The sequence below is a fragment of the Camelus dromedarius genome, chromosome 6, assembly GCF_036321535.1.
Source record: "Camelus dromedarius isolate mCamDro1 chromosome 6, mCamDro1.pat, whole genome shotgun sequence".
Taxonomy (NCBI): Eukaryota; Metazoa; Chordata; class Mammalia; order Artiodactyla; family Camelidae; genus Camelus; species Camelus dromedarius.
Genome location: NC_087441.1, coordinates 13,006,562 through 13,022,983, shown reverse-complemented (window position 1 = coordinate 13,022,983; position 16,422 = coordinate 13,006,562). Strand labels below are relative to the sequence as shown.

At 40.0% G+C, this 16,422-nt stretch overlaps 1 protein-coding gene across 3 annotated transcripts in view; it reads left to right on the top strand.

Annotated features, from left to right (window-relative positions):
- Nucleotides 1–16,422, top strand: part of ESR1 (estrogen receptor 1) — a 233,883-nt gene that overhangs the window by 152,448 nt on the left and 65,013 nt on the right. The window lies entirely within an intron of this gene.

Sequence of the window (16,422 nt, the reverse complement as noted above, 5' to 3'; positions counted from 1 at the left end):
GATGTCACCATCCTGAAAAGATTAGGAAACAGGTCACTGAAAACCAAGGGGAGGGAAAGATCATTTGGAGGTGTCCCTGAAATCTTCCAGAAGTGATGAGAGAATCCCAGCCCTTTTTGTTACATGCTAGGATTTTCTTATTAGGGAGAGTATTTGCTTTTAGATGTAATTCTTTTTTATCTTCTGTGTAGTTAAGACAGTTCTTTACCTCTTATCTTTATCTTTCTGTGTAAATATGCCATTTACACTGAGCCACAAAGATAATGAGGCCCAGCCTAGGAGACTCTACCATTAGGATATTATAGTTGCCAATAAAATCAGTGTTAGACTTTTTTGTGTTTTTTTTTTTTCCTATTTTTTCCTGGATCCTTCCAAACATTCACTCGGAATCTTTTTGAATATTAGTTTTGTGAAAAACACTGTTCTGGGTTCTTTGGGAAGGCAAAGGTGAGTAAGCCTGTGTCTTCTCCTCGAGGAAGTCCAGAATTAGAGGTGACCCGGTTATCAGGCATTGCAGAGATAGTATCTTCTAGAACTGGGGAAAGGCTGAGAGGAAGGATCAGAAACCTTTTTCAGTCAACCAGTTATGTTTTTCTGAAAGCATGTTATTAATCATGCACAGTCTTGCAGACTCCAGATAAAGACGATCTCACTGGACTACGTAACAAGTATAATCAATTCACATAAGATTCTTCACGTGTTTATGACTAAGATCTGTTTTCTTCTTGTCAGCTTACATTCTGACGTTTAGGTATTGTTCACCTTCCTACTCTGTCTAAAGCAGAATCCTTCCACACATCTGAGTGCCTTTTAGATGACTTGGCCTTACTATCAATTTCTAGTCCTGACATTTGACTTTTATTGGTGTCTAAGATGCTTTTGACAGAAAACATAGAATAAGATGCTTCAAAGTGGGCTGAGTGGACAGTTCTTACCTCATCCATTCTGACCGCCTCTCATAGTGGTCGGGTCTAAGTTCATGACCAGGTGGGTGTCCTTGTCCTCTGGGCCAATTCTCAGCTGGCATATCTTTATAAGAGATGTGAAAGATGAGAAGCGTGTGTTTTTGAGGTTTTACCTGTCTATTTCATGAATAACTTTTTATTAAGATTTTGCTATTTCTTAAATGTAAATGAAATGTGTTTTTTGATATCTCAGTCATTTTATAGTTCATTAAATTAATAAGCTGTTTATTTTAAGACGCTCATTTACCTGGAGTCTTCAATCCTGATGAATTTTCACAGACATTCTTTAGTTAAGTAAGGATATTAACAATTTCCCTTAATAGCTTATGAAGTGAGTCACTGAATGTGAATCATTAAGGCCAGCCTTCTGCACAAACTCTTAAATAGCAGCTGTTTTACTAGATCGGTATTACAACCTTTTTTTTTTCCCCAGATCTCTTTGTCTCATACGTACAAAGCATTCTCAACAGTTAATAATATTCTCATTGCTCCTCAATAACTTTTTGAGAGCATTCCAAGAGAAGTAGGGCATGGGAGAGGACTTCTCTGTTGTAATATGCTGTGCATGAAGTTACCAGCAGCCTCTGATTATCCGGGAAGCCACTGACTTCTGTCCTTCCCCTCTCCAAGGTTCTTAAGTTGGGCTCCATGGATGCACAGAGTTCTTAAAAAGAACTGAATTTCAGTATAATTGGTTTTATTTTGTGATTTAAAAGGTATCTTCTTTTATGCATTTAGAGCTTTAAAAAGGTCCACAGACTTCATCAGACTTCCAAATTGAACAAAAATATTGAAGAGCCCTGTCACAAATGTATTTCAATGGATAAATTTTAGACAATGGAACTCATGGTCAGAGGGTGAGAAGAAAATTGGTTATCTGCGTAATATTTAGCACTTTTGATCATTAGGAAGGAACTAAAGCAATGAGAGCTGCAGTTGATTTCTTGACCACTAGCATCTTCCAGGTGATGTGATCCTTTTTCGTTTTCCCCACGACATACCGTAAGGATGTTGTTATCATTCCCATTTTATAGATGAAGTAACTGAAGTCCAGAGCAATTCATTCATTTAAAAATATTCGTAGAGCATACATTAAGAGCAGGCACTGTTCTAGGCACCAGAGATGAAACAATGCACCCAAGACCCCATAACTGGGAAGTGAAAAGTGGCCCCAGTGAAACCCATTGTCCCTACCATCATACATTGCATCTTCATAGTATCTCTCACTACACTGGGAAAGTTAAAAAATCCTACTGAGAAACATGGAACTCCAAGCAGGTAGCCAACAGGTATTTTTCTCTTTGTGGAAATACAGAACACAATTAGGTCTTTCTACAAAGTAGTCATTCTGCTCACGTTTTTCTTCATTCTAGCATTGCCTGAGCAAACTGGAGCCCAATCAGTGATTTCCTGGAATGAGTCCATTCTCTTCTAGGACCATCACTAGTCTTGTCATCATGAGACAGAACAAAAGTATATGTCATTTTTAGTGATGGCATTATATGTCCTTGTAGCCAAGAAAAGCTGTCTACTCCTCTGCCTCACTAAATGTTCAAAACCCTTGCCTCTGACTTGGTGGAAGTACCGTTGGTTTGTGTGTGGTCGTGAGGGGAAGGTGTGGGGGAGGTTTTGTTTTGTTTAGTGATCCTAAGGTTTTCTACTTTGCAGTCTGAAATACTTACAACAAGAGACTTTACAGTCTTGAAGACAGGTTACATTTTCATTACAAGATGGAAGCCAGGTTTGTGCTGATAAGCACAATTTCTCGAAATCAAAAGAGCCATCTGCATACCCATCTCCGCTTCTGGCTTAACTCCTCTTCTGGATTGGGAGCTGATGTGAGATGCTGACCATGACACTAAGAGATGTTGAAAGTGGGACGAGGTTGAGCCGCTTGTGCCCCGGAGGGCTTCCTAACTGCTCCATAGGCAGTAGCAAGAGAAAGGAAAAACAGAAATCCTGTCCTTCAGGAATATAGGTTGAAAGACTGACTAATCCAAAATTAGTCGGTGTGGATAGTCTCTTTAATTTTGATCCATAAGACTAAAGACAACTTCTCTATAGGAAGAAAAAAAAATGACGTTCAAAATGTTTTTTGGTTCCAATGACTCAACACGGACAAAGCAATTTTCAGTTTCATTTTTCTCAAGTTTCATTCTGAGCTGATACCTTGTTTACCAGCTTTGTGAGAAAAAACTGTCTCATCAGCTCTGCACAGTCCCCCGTGGGAAGGCCAGTGGACAGCTCCAACATGGCGCCCTCAGCAGAGTCAGCTTCTCCCCAAAGAGGAAGTTGGCACAAGGTCTGCTGGGAGGCACCAGGTGACATCATTGCATAGGCAGGGGCTGCATGTGCCCCTGAAGTGCACCTTCCAGAAGTCCTTGGGGAGGGGAAACACAGTTGCAGCCAGCTGCTGGAGGCTGGGACTCTCAGGGCCCCCTCAGGGCCCCCTTTGGATTAAAGAGAAAGAACATAGGTGATCTTTTCATGCTCATCTCCTAATGTGAGAAAGTGGGGAGTGTTGCATCACCCCAGCCAGCAATGATTTAAAAACCTATATATTTTATGGCATTGTATGAATTCTTATTATTGAAAGTATTTTGATTAGAAAGTCACATATGTGGCCAGACGGGTTTTTTCCTTGCAAAATTAGTAAATAACAGATGTTTATTTTTCCCTTTCTGGACATCTGTTTAATGACTTTGGACATAATGAGTACAAAGAAAGGAAAGCATATGCCAGCCCCGTGCTGTATTTCTCTCTCTTTTTTAAGTTATCAAGTAATTGTTTACAGTATGGGGAAAAAATGGTTATCATTTTGATGTACTGGCATTCTTCATGATGTCTTGGTCTCTTTCTTCTCTGCATATCCCTTCCAACTGATACCACCAACCCCATGATTTCAGTTCTCACCTATTTCCTGATAAAACCCAAATCTGTGATTTCAGGCTGCACCCCCCTGCTTCTGAGCTTCAGATCCTGATTTCAGAAATCCACTAGACTTTTCTACGTGGTTGTGTGCAGGAAGCTTAGACTAGACATGTTCCACCTGGTGCTCACTGCCATCCTGTGTGCACCTCCTCTTCCTTCCGTCTGCCCGTGAGTGGCCTGTGGTATCATCCAGACCCCTGAGACCTCCTTGACTCCTTCTCCCCTTCTTTTCATCTCATTAATTGCTAAATTCCGTTAATTCGTCTTCCTTACTATCTCACCAGTGGGTCCGTTTCTCTTCCTTCTTGTAGTTGAACAAAGTCTCAACTGGTCACCCTAGTTAATACCCATCTCTTTAAAGTCCTTCAGTGGCTCCTCTTTGCCTCACGGGTGACGCCTAAGCTCCCTGACACCCCCTGGCCCCTGCTTCCTTCTCCAGCCCTGTCTCTGACCACACCTCCTTCTGCTTTCCGTGTTCCCGCACAACTGGCATAGGGGCGCTTTCAGGAACATGCCATCCTCTCTGGTCCCTCGGTAGCTTTGCCTTCTTTTCCATCAAGTGTGTCATCAAGACTCAAATCAGAAATAAGGAAGTCTTGCCACCCTGGGTTAGGTCCTGGTCCTGTGTGCTCCCAGTGAGCCCTGGACGGCCCTCCAGCGTGGTCTCAGATTCTAGTTCACCATCTTTTTTAAAAATCAGACTGTCTTTTCTCTTATCTTTGATGTCTGAGACCGAGACATACTAAAATTTTTTGTCCCTAACATCAGCGTGGTGCCAGACACATGGTAGGTGTTCGGAATAGTGATGGAATTAATTTTTCTGTAACTAATTTACCCTTTCAGTTACTCCAAAGAGTACGGTGTTTATGAGTTGGTTAAATTTTTTTCATCATAGGAAAAAAAAAGAATCGGGTATTTAAGTTTCACTTCTTACTCCTTAAAAAGTTGAGTCTACATATAGATTTTATTGAATTTTTAAGACTTAAGCAACACTATACTCAAAAGGACAATTTTCCAGTTAAAGGGAAAGATACATTAATATTTTAATCTATGATCATATGTAGACTTATTTTTAGAGAATGGAGGGTCTAACAGCTGAATTTTGCAAATATTCTATTTGCCTGTTTAGCTCTCTCTCACACTCTCTTCCTCTCTCTTGCTTTCTTCCTATTCCCACAGCAAGGATTTCAACCCCCCGCTGTGCTTCCCTAACACCCTACCTCTCACCTCCTTATCCCTCCCAACAGAGGAACCCCCCTCCTTCCCTGAGAAACTGGATCCCTTCTTACAGGAAGTCCTTCAAATTGCTGCAGCCACTACCAGAAGAGAATTCATTTACACTCATCATCTCATTCATCTACTTACCTTTCCCCCACTATTCATTTGACAAATGTTTATTAAGAGCCTCTTCTCAGCCGGGCACTGTGTGACATCCTGCAGGTACAATGTTCTCCAGACACAGTCCCCGTGCTTCGATCTGTTTCCAACCTGGGAAGTGATGCCAATAAGCAAATAGGCACTAATGCAGATAAGAGATGCTGTAGGAATAAGAACTTGATCTTGATGCTATGAGTATTGAAGTCATTGGAAAAGTATACTGGGAAGAGGGAAAAGCAACTGTGGTAGCCTAGGGAATAACCTTTCCTCTAGCCTCAGAGATTAAGGTGCCCCCGCTCCTCAGATATTTTCCTGTATTTTGGCACTCAACACATGTCACTATGATCATATTCATTTTCTTTGCTGCCCCTATGGACTGTGAACTTTTTGAGAATGAGAACATTGTCCTTTCTCTGTACCCACACTACCTGACCCCATGCCAGGTTAATATACATTGGAGATGCTCCGTAAATGTTTGGGGAATATTGAGCATAACCATATAAGATGTAAAGTGTTTACAGCTTCTTTTTGTTATGAGTTGAATTGCATTCCCCTAAAACATATGTTGAAGTCCTCACCCCCAGGACCCATGAATGTGACCTAACTTGGAAGTAGACTTTGCAGATGTAATCAAGTTAAGATGAGGTCGTAGCTGATTAGTATGGACCCTAATCTGACGTGACTGGTGTCTTTATAAAAAGAGAAGAGACACAGAGACACACAGGGAGGATGCCATGTGATGATGGAGGCAGAGATTGGAATGATGTACCTACAAGCCAAGGAACGCTACGGATTACCAGCAATACGACGTGCTGAGAGAAAGGCATGGAGCAAATTCTACCCTAGAGTCGTCAGAGAGAGTGTGGCCCTGCTGACACTTTGATTTCAGACTTTCAGCTTCCAGAGCTATTCTCTTTTCTGTTTTGAGCCTCCCAATTTGTGGTACTTTGTTAGAGCAGACCTACATTATTGGTGGGACCCAATACCCAGCCATGGGTCATGCTGAGTTACCAAAAAAAAAATGGAATAGTTCGTGGGGTGGTAATAGCTCAGCGGAGAGCACCTGCTTAGCCTGCATGAGGTCCTGGGTTCAATCCCCAGTACCTCTATTTAAAAAAATGGAACAGTTCTTGCCTTGAAGATAACTGGCATTTAGAGAATCTCTCTTTCAGCTTCCCCTAGCTACCCACTTTATTTTTAGAGTGGTTATTTAATAGCCTGGCAAGATCTGCTGTGCTTATAAAAGGATCCACCATGGATGAAAGGAAAATAGTATCTGACTTCTCATCTCCTTACGGCCTCTCTCAACGTGTATACGAGGCCAGTGTTCCCTCGCGTCAGATCTGGGGTGGAAGAGGCTGAAATAGTTCTTTCTCCTTCCTTTAGTTGCTTCTCTCTGGGGCTGAATGTGGGAAGTGGGGAGCTGTGGGAGGACTGGAAGGGAGGGAGCAGCCTTTTCTAAATCAGTCCCCCGTGTGCTTGCGAGACCTTCAGTCCTCCACTGACCCCGGACTCGTGGCCCTGCCCCTTCCTGTATGGGCCCTGTATCTTGTCCTCTGAATTCTCAGCAGAAGTGTTGATGTGGTTTGCTACTCAGCCTTACTCTTACCTCTTGATGATTTCGGTTTGCAAAGCTCTTTATTTTAACATTCCGAATTTAACTAAAACAAAAGGAGAATAAGCCTCTTTTTTTGCTCCTGATTCTTTCTAGACCTGGACGTCCCTGGGTCATTGGCAACAACAGGTGTCCCTCCCAGCTTTTAAATTGTGTGTGTGAGGAGACACTCCTTGAAACTATAAGATCGTCATCAATTTTGGTTTCATTGAGGGACTTGAGCCAGGTGGAGGTGGGAGGAAATGATCATTTTTCATTTGTTTGGGGGACTTGTCCTAAAAAGGAGATTGTCTGCTTCGCTCTCAGTCTTTGTGTTGATGACATTTGTAGTGTTTACCGGGAGCATGCAGTTATCCGGAAAGCTCAGACTGATGACAATAGTATTTGAAATGCTTCTGTAGGTCTACTCCGAGGTAGACAAGAAAAAATGTCTGTTCCAAGGTACAAGTGCTTGTTGACTTTTAAACGCAGCCAGCCCGTGCTCTTAATATTAGGGAATTCAGAATCGCTCCACAGTGATGGCCTTCCTGTCCATTTGACGAGAATGTCAAAGGACAGTCTTAAGCACTTTACTTTATAGTTTATTAATTTTTTTCCCTTCTTTAGTTTGCCATCTACTCTCAGAAACTGGAAAATAATTTCTTCTACTTTTTTCCCCTTTCTCATTTAAGCTGAAATTGATTTCTTTCTGAGCTGGTAAGGGGAAAAAAAAATTAAGCTGGAGTTAATACAGTTGCCTTTGCTGAATAAAAATCAAAAAGCAGTTTACTTTCAAGCTGTGCTGTATCAGAGTAAAGAGCTGTTCTGTCCCCCCAAGGAGGATTTTGACATGAGAGAGTGCAAAATTCTGTAATATCATTATAGAATAATGGTAGCCAATACAGGAATTAATAGAATTGTTTATTTGCTGGATGGGGGTGGGAGATGGGATTTGTGTGTGTGTTTGAAAAATTGGGAAGCTAGGAGACACTCTTGAATCCATCAGCTTCTCCAGAACTCTTCTCAAATGCTTATTGTCATGACAACCGTCTCTTCATAAACCAAGGCTCCGAGTGTAATACAGATGGGATTGGTAACAAGGTAGAGTTGCCATCTGCTTTGTTTTCTCTGAGGGACATTTTTTTTTTGATCCCCAAATATGATCCTCGTATCTGAAAGTCTTGACTTATTTTTCCTTCTGGAGTCAGAGTTGTGGGATTAATTCTTTTCTCCTGACAAACTACCTCCTTATCTGTCGTCCCATCCCTTACCTGTTGTTAAAGAAAAAAAAAAAAAAAAAAAACAGGATAATTACGTGTGTGCGTGAAAACAGATATACGTGTTTTATGATTTCTTCCTTTATCTACTTTGCAAAGTCTGCTATGAGGTGCCTGGTAATTCAACAGTACAGTCAAAAGTGAGGTCAGAAAAAGTAGAAGTCAGGCAATAATTTTCCCAGGAAACAGGGAAAATTGTTACTGCTTTTGAACATTATATTAATATCTGCTTCCTGTTGGTAGGGCTTCACGCAGTCCTGAGTAAGTTTCATTGTTCTTATTTTCCAACAAAAAAAGGAGCCCATCAATTCTTTAGGAGAAGAAAACTTTTTCTTATTACTAAATTTGGAGAGAAATTTGCCACATAAATGAGCTTACATGAGGGGGAGAGGGGGTGGGCAGTCCAATACCTTCATCCACCCCTTTCCCCAGAGATGCAATGACACTTTCTCATAAACTGAGAACATAATTTTTTAGAGAAAGAGAGTCAGCGTTTCACAGGTTCACACATGCTGTAATCAGGATTGAGTTACAGCCAACCTTTTGAAAAATAAGAAAATACATGTCTAGCCTTTTAAAGGTGTGTGCTAAACTAAGTCACTAAATAAAGATTAAGGTAAATATTTTTATGAAGTTCATATTTAAAGTCAGGAATAATTTCCTCCCTTGTATTATAATTACTTTACATATGCTACAAAATGCATGTTCTAACCTTTAAGTCTTGGGGTGCTTTTACAATATAGCTCCATTTTCGTTTTCTAATCAGAGAAGTTCTACAATTAACCTCCCTATCAGAGGTAATTTATTTCTATACACTCTTTTTTTGGTTCTATCCCTTAATGTGTAAACATAGTCAAATATTAGTGGATGAATCAAATATAACCACAACAGATCACACACACAGATGCATATCCAGAGACACATAGGATGACAAGACAATAAATGTGGGCTGATGTCCAAAGCAAGGAAAAACTAGCAAATTTTTGAAGCAGAGTCTGAATACACTTCTGTGATTAAGTCTAATAATTTTTCGAAGAAATGTTATAAGAAGTGCGGTTCATCGAGTGTAGCTCTTGGAAAGGGTTTAAAACCAAGGAACAGTTGAGCAAACTTGAAATCAGTTTGGTCTTTGGATATCTCTTCTTGGTGAGTAGCCTACTCAGTGTACCTAAGATTTTTTTCAGAGGAAAGACAATCTTCTGCATTTAGTTTATACCTCATGTGTGCATTGTAAGAGGGATATCCAGGAAGTATCTCAGGTCCTTCCAAGCAAGCTCTCTGTTGGCTCTCTTTCATTTAGATAAAAACAGGAAAGAAGTAAAATAATCAAACAACACTGTTGGTTTTTATTTTAGATGTACCATAGAAACACCACTTTTGAACCTGTATATGTAAAAATAATTCTCAGATAAGGTGTGTTAAGCCCTGCTGAGTTGTTCTGAAGAAATTGGTAATGATGTCATAGTGGCTTCACTATGTAGTGTCAGATACAACATGGCCCCCTTGTCAGGTTGCAGAGTCAAGACTGGAAAGTTTGTGAGTTTATATAAATCACATGGCTTTCATCGTCTGTAATTCTTTCAACATATAGTCATCTTAATAAGGGGTGTTTGAAGTATGCACCATTAATTTTAAAAGGCAAGACCTTTGTTTACCTTAAAACCTCTAGACTGAATTAATTTGGCTGTCAACTCTGCTACATGTGACATATTTTTAAAATATCAAATTTGTCACATTCAGTTCTTCACTTTCCACTGGTTTTTGTTGCTTAGCATTGCCTTGAGAACACCACTTTTATTCCCCAAGGCATGTAGTCACCACAGGACATGATTCATTCTCTCTGCAAGTAAGCACCAGCAAAGACAGTGTGGAGGTCTTCTGAGTTCAGTAGAGAACCATCGGTCACACATTTATATCGGAGATGTGAAGACAACTGCATTCTGGATTTGCTAAACGTCTTGAAATACTTTGAGTGTAATAAAACCCCAAACGTGCCTTTTTTCATTTTTTCGCATATGTATTTTAGGAGAAATATAATCCACATGCTTTTGTTCCCTCCACTTTTAAATCATAAAAATGTTGTTTTGTAAGAGCCATTTGATGTCCAGGAAGTCTTTTATCCTTTTTATTAGGTTATTTTTTATATATAAATAAAAAGAAAAACTAAACAGAAAACACAGCACGACTTCATGACTTAGGCAAACACAAAGTGCCCAATTTAAGTTTGGAGTCCTAGATCTAAAATACTTTGAAACAGAACATTTCTCTTGGTGCTTTGGAAAAGTTGTGTTCCTTCTATTGGACAGATATTCCAGCCTGTTGGGATGGAGTAGGGAAGAGAACAAATGTTCATTGAGTTGTGACTCTGGTACTCTGGGACATCTGCTAGCTTCTTAATTTTTGCAATAACCCTAAGTAATTATTTTACAGATGGGAAGAGCTTTCAGAGACCTTAACTAACTGGCCATGGGCCACAGAAGAATTTCAAGCCAGGTCTACTTGACTTTTCAGCTCATACTCTTTTAATTACTTCTGTCCTCCTCATTCCATTGTGGGGGTGAGATGGGGAATGAACCTTCCAAAAAGTCCCATGTTGGGAAGTGACTTGAAAATACCTAATAATCGGACCTGAGGATGAGGGATATTGTAGCCTCAGGAAAGCATCCACTTGCTATTGGCAAGGTGGATATTTAGCATGGTGCTGGCATAAGCACTTTGGGTAGGTGGTACTGTGCCAGAGAGGGTCTGTGCGCACTTCCCTTTATTAGAGCAGAAGAGAACCAGCGCACACACAGCGATGGTGGTGTGGGGCAGGCTCAGTGAGAGGTCTGCGTTCTTACACTGTGTGTGATTCGGGATGTCTAAGCAAATGATAACTCCATTACCATTTATTTTATTTTCTAACAGTGGTACATATTTGGTAAGAGTGGTGCATGATGTTATTTATTTAAATGGGTTAAACACATAGAAAAGAATTTTTCAATGCTTGCATGTTATTGGAGACATCTTAAAGTGTCATGGAATGGGCAGCCCAGTTCTAATGGCTCTCTATCATGATTCTGCATCTAAAAGAGACTCCAAAACTTTTATCTGGAGGTGGGAAGATCATATTCACCTATGCCATGGGTTACATGGTTCAAAGTACAAGATTAAACTTATTGTCTTCTGGAGAAAAAAAAAAAAACTACAAAATGGAAGACATGACATGTGCTTAGCATTTGAACTGGGATGTAGGTTCTTCTGACATTCTTTCTTCTATAGGCTTCCTCTGAGAAATCCCAGGTTTTATTCAGCTTGTAGTTGTCTTGTGATACAATGTCATGTTCCATTACATTCTTTTTCTTTTTTTTTCTTTTTTTTTTTACCTTATTTTACTTTGGCATCAAGGAGGAAAAAGGTGACTTGTTTAAATCTTCCCTCATTGACTTAAGGCAATACAGAAAGAATGAAACAGGCAATTTTATAACTGACATTTTGGAGAACATTGGGGTCATCATATGACTGAGAACATAATTAATTTTTTGAAGGTCAGGAAACTAATATTTTTTCCAGTAGATTTATTAAGGGAACCAACCACCTGGCTTCTGGATTTAAGACAACACTCCCCAGGGAAAAGTTGCTTTCTTCTTTCGCAGGGATTCTGCTTTGCTTTGTGTCTCTGTAAACTGCATCTCATGGAAATAAGAAGTGTACTTACTGTAGCACTCGTACTTTTTTTTTTCTCTGGTTTATCTTTTGCTTCACAGCTGTGCAGAACTTAACAAGCATTCACATTCTACTTCATTTTGCCTCCGGCTCTCGGCACCCTTTGCTGAGAGTTGCCACACCCTGAGTGCCAAGGCAAATTAAATAATTTGTATGGTAGGCTCAGAGTGGGGAAGAGGGTTTAGGATTTCATGAGGCCCAAGGGAGAGGGGGGAGACCTGCCATGAGCTCCTTTCACAGTCAAAAAGCAGTTAAAAATCTTGGAGGAAAAATAGTCACTTTTAATGAAGAAAGAAGGCAGGGATATCTTTACTTGGTGATGAGGCTGGAAATAACGAGCTGTTTAACTGTACAGAGAGTTGTTCAGAAGGTGGCCTCTTTCGGCTTCATCAGCTCCCTGACCACACAGCAGCGGGGGAGGGGACTTAAGTCATTTCTATCTGTTTCCACTATATCCTATCTCTGGACACTCTATTCACTAGACCTGTGAGTACAGACCAGAGAAAAAGACCCATGTTTGCTTTCTTTTAAGATTTTATTTTATAAAATGAGATTTCCTTGCGTCTGATTTCACTTGGTCTCAATAAACTATTATTACTACTTTTAAGGTAGGCCTTCTGTCCCGTGGGTGTGAATTCCACAGCCCCACAGACCTCATGCCACTGTCACCAAGATGAGAGTCCCCAAGTGATGGGAGGTGAGTCACTTCTCACCGTGTCACCGGTCAGAATATCTGTCACTGGTGCGTCCATTCACGTCCCACAGATGCTGCTGGCTCCTGTACTGGCAACACTTTCAAGTGTTCAGAAGGCATTGTTGAATGCCTCTGAGTTATTATAGTAAATTCAGCTGAAGCTGCATATTAGAGTAGTCTTCCCATTTATATGGAAAACAAACCAAAAGATTGAAACTTGATGTCTGTAGGAGTTGGCCCAGTATAATTTCATTTAAGATGTATCACCTTGTTTTTCTCCGTTGGCTATGAATTGAGACTATTAAAGGGCATTTATTCTACACCAGAAGAGCATTTAACTCCTGTGTGGTTAAAACAATACTGAGCTCAGTATACTGGAAGGAAGGAGACCCGCCATCCAATAGCTTCCTCCGGTAGCTCTTACGTTCATTGAGAAGGTTAATGGGCAGTCTTTGCACACGCCCTGCAACCCCGCTCCCCGGAACTTGCCGAGGACACTTTGCAAGAGACTCAGTAACCCTTGTCTGTGGGCAATATGCACAGCTGGGAAAGATAATTAAATAGACTGTTTCTTTTCGAGAGATCTACATGATTTCACCAGAAGGACCTAGCAATTCTGCTGGACTCAGACTGAAAACTATTACTAACAGACATACTTCAGACAGATTTCGTAATCACCAGACTTGTGTGGTACAAATGGTTATGGTGAGCTTCTGAGGCTCCCAAAAGACCACTAAAACTGTCAAACTTAAGAAGCACTGGAGTTCTGAAGTGAAGAATTAAAAATTTCATTCAGTTTCACATGTAAGGTTGCGACCAGAAAGTGCTTCTTCCGTTTTTCAAAACTGCTCGGTTACATGGTTGCTGTTCTCTCTCAAAAGACCCCCTAAATCTCATCCTGTGACATTTTGTTTCAAGCTTTGTGGAGGGTATTGAATGATATGGTGTAGCTTTCATCAAGGGCAACATGATCACATGATTACATCCCCCCCCACATCAAACAAGGAATGTCATGAGAAGAGAGAAGACACCTCACTCTTGAATGTTAACATTTCTGAAAGTAAGTGTGATTTATCAGCTAAGTTTATATCGCTATTATGCAACTTTACCCAAAAGATTGGGGTGAAATCTTAGGGAATTAAAACTTCCCGTGAGCTTTCCTTTTGAATACTGCTCACTGGAGTTGGTTGCTCCCATTAGATTTTGGCTACTGAGAGAGACAAGGTTTTTTGTTGTTGTTTTTTTGTTTGTTTGTTTGTTTTTGCTGTCTCAGACAGTGCTTCTTCCTGAACAAACCCAGTCCATTTCGACCCAACACACTCTCTACGTAAATAGTTGCTGTGTGTAGGGAAACTAGTTCCTTTTTCTCCCCAGGAGTCATGAAACCCAGTCACTGTTTTTTCATCCTTTAGTGTTTTCTCCTTAACATAGTCTAGCAGGATTTACAGATATATGCATAATTAACATGAGTATAGTGATAGTGTAAGATAATGATCTGTTAGAGGCACATGAAAAGATGCTCAGTATCATTAGTCATTAGGGAAATGCAAACTAAAATCACAGCTCCAGTGTGATACCTCTGTATGTCTACAGAATGTCTAAAATGAAAAAGACTGACCATACCAAGTATTGCCTGGGGATGTGGAGCAACCAGGGCTCTCATCTATTGCTGGTGGGGATGTAAAATAGAACAATCACTTCTGAAAACGGTTCAGTAGTTTCTTAAAAAGTTAAACATATGCCTACCATACACTTACCATATAGTCCAGCCATAATACGCTTAAATATTTACCCAGGAGAAATGAAAGCACATGTCCATACAAAAAAAATGTACACAGATTGCCCATGGCAGTTGTATTTGTGATAACCCAAAGAAAACAAATGCGATGTCCAACAGAAGGATAAGCAAGTTGTGTTTATTTATGGGATCTATCCATCCAACGGAATACCACTCAGCAAGGGAAAGAATCAACTATTCATACATGCAACAACATAGATGTCCCAAAATAATTATGCTGAGTTAAAGAAGTCAGACAAAAAGGTGAGAGTGTCTTGGGAATTAAATTAATGTAGTAACAGTGGAAATATAGAAAGGAGAAAAAGGATTTTATCGTTACTTCAAAGATGGAATTGACGAGGCTTGCTTATGGGATGGTGGCTAGAGGGGCGTACACCCTGAGGTCTTTCTCAACTTAGGCTTTTCTGACGGCTCGTCAGCTGTTGGTGGTGGGGATTACTTGGAAGATGGTGCTTAAGTATTTAGGAAATGGGGAGCTAATTGTTTGAACCAATTCTTTGAACAAGACCTCCAGGAAGAAACATTCAATAGGGAAACCATAAGTACTACTGCTTAAGGAAAATAAACTTAGGTTTTGGCTTTTTAGTAAATACAAGTATAGATAGCTAATAAAAGTGTGATATCAGTGAGAGAAAACAAAGAAGAGGACAAAGAAAAATGGGATTCCTAGATCCAGTCTCATGGATAAGAGGGAACGAAGGGTTGAGGGCAGAGAAAGGGTAAGGAAATGGGATGGGATGCCTCAGGGCAGAAGGACAGGGAGCTGATTTGGAAAGCAAGAAACTTTATGGACATCTTGTTTATGCAATGTCCCTGTCACCCTGGTGTATCTTAATTTGTGGGTTTGGGTTTATTTAGTCAGTTCATCCAAAGTCTATAATGAATTGCAGCTCATAAGGAGTGGTGTCAATTGTGGTCAAGGGCACAGGTTCTGGAGATTATGTTCCCACCTCTGACCTTACCAAATACATCAGCTCTCTGATCACCTGTTTCCTTATCTGGAAAATGACATCCCTGTCAGTTTCTATCTCTGAGAATTATTGTAGTGATAAATACTTAAACAAATTTGTATGGAAAGTACTTAGTATTACTTCTAACCCATAGTAAGGGCTCAATAAATTGATCTTCCTCTTCTTTCCCTTCTTCTCCTTCTCATCTTCCTCCTCCTCCTTCTTATCACTACTCTTGCGCATCCACCATATTGTCAGTGATGATTGGAAAAAGCTTTTCTCTCCAATAAACAAAAAATAAAAAACACTTTTGTGTTTGTTACCAGAAGTGATCATAATGCCACCTTTATTCATCTGACTCATTTTCCCCCAAGTAATTTATTTACGTATACTATTTTATTAGTCTTTCTTTTACACGATATGGAAAAAGGGGGCATAGCTTAGTGATGAAGCAAAGAGGTAGACATTTAGTGACTTTGGTCTTGCCCGTGCTCCAATTCCTATTTGTTTTAAGGCAGGTAAGTTACATTTCTTGCACCTAAATATCTTTAACGGAAGCAGAAATGAAATATAATAATCACATAAGGCTATTAAAAGTGTCAAAGTAAAAAGCATATGAGTTTTAACACTATTTAAGTATAAAGCTTTATGGAAAGCTAAGTGGGTTCCGTAAGTTAGTATATTTCTGTAGATGTGACACTAAGGCATTAAGATGTTTAAGTTGATTAAAGTTCATTGATATAGTAGGTTTAAAAAATAGTTACTTGAATGCAGATGGCCAACAGACACATGCATAGATGCTCAACATTACTAATCAGGGAAATGCAAATCAAAACCACAATGAGATATCATCTCACACCTGTCAGAATGGCCATCATGAAAAAGAACACAAATAACAAATGTTGGCGAGGATGTGGAGGAAAGGGAACCCTTGTACACTGTTGGTAGGAATATAAGTTGGTGCAGCCACTGTGGAAAACAGTGTGGAGGTTTCTCAAAAAACTAAAAATAGGACTACAATATGACCCAGCATTTCAGATATATACCACTCTTGGGTATATATCTGAAAAAAAACAAAAACACGAATTCAAAAAGATACAAGCACCCCAATGTTCACAGCAGCATTGTTTA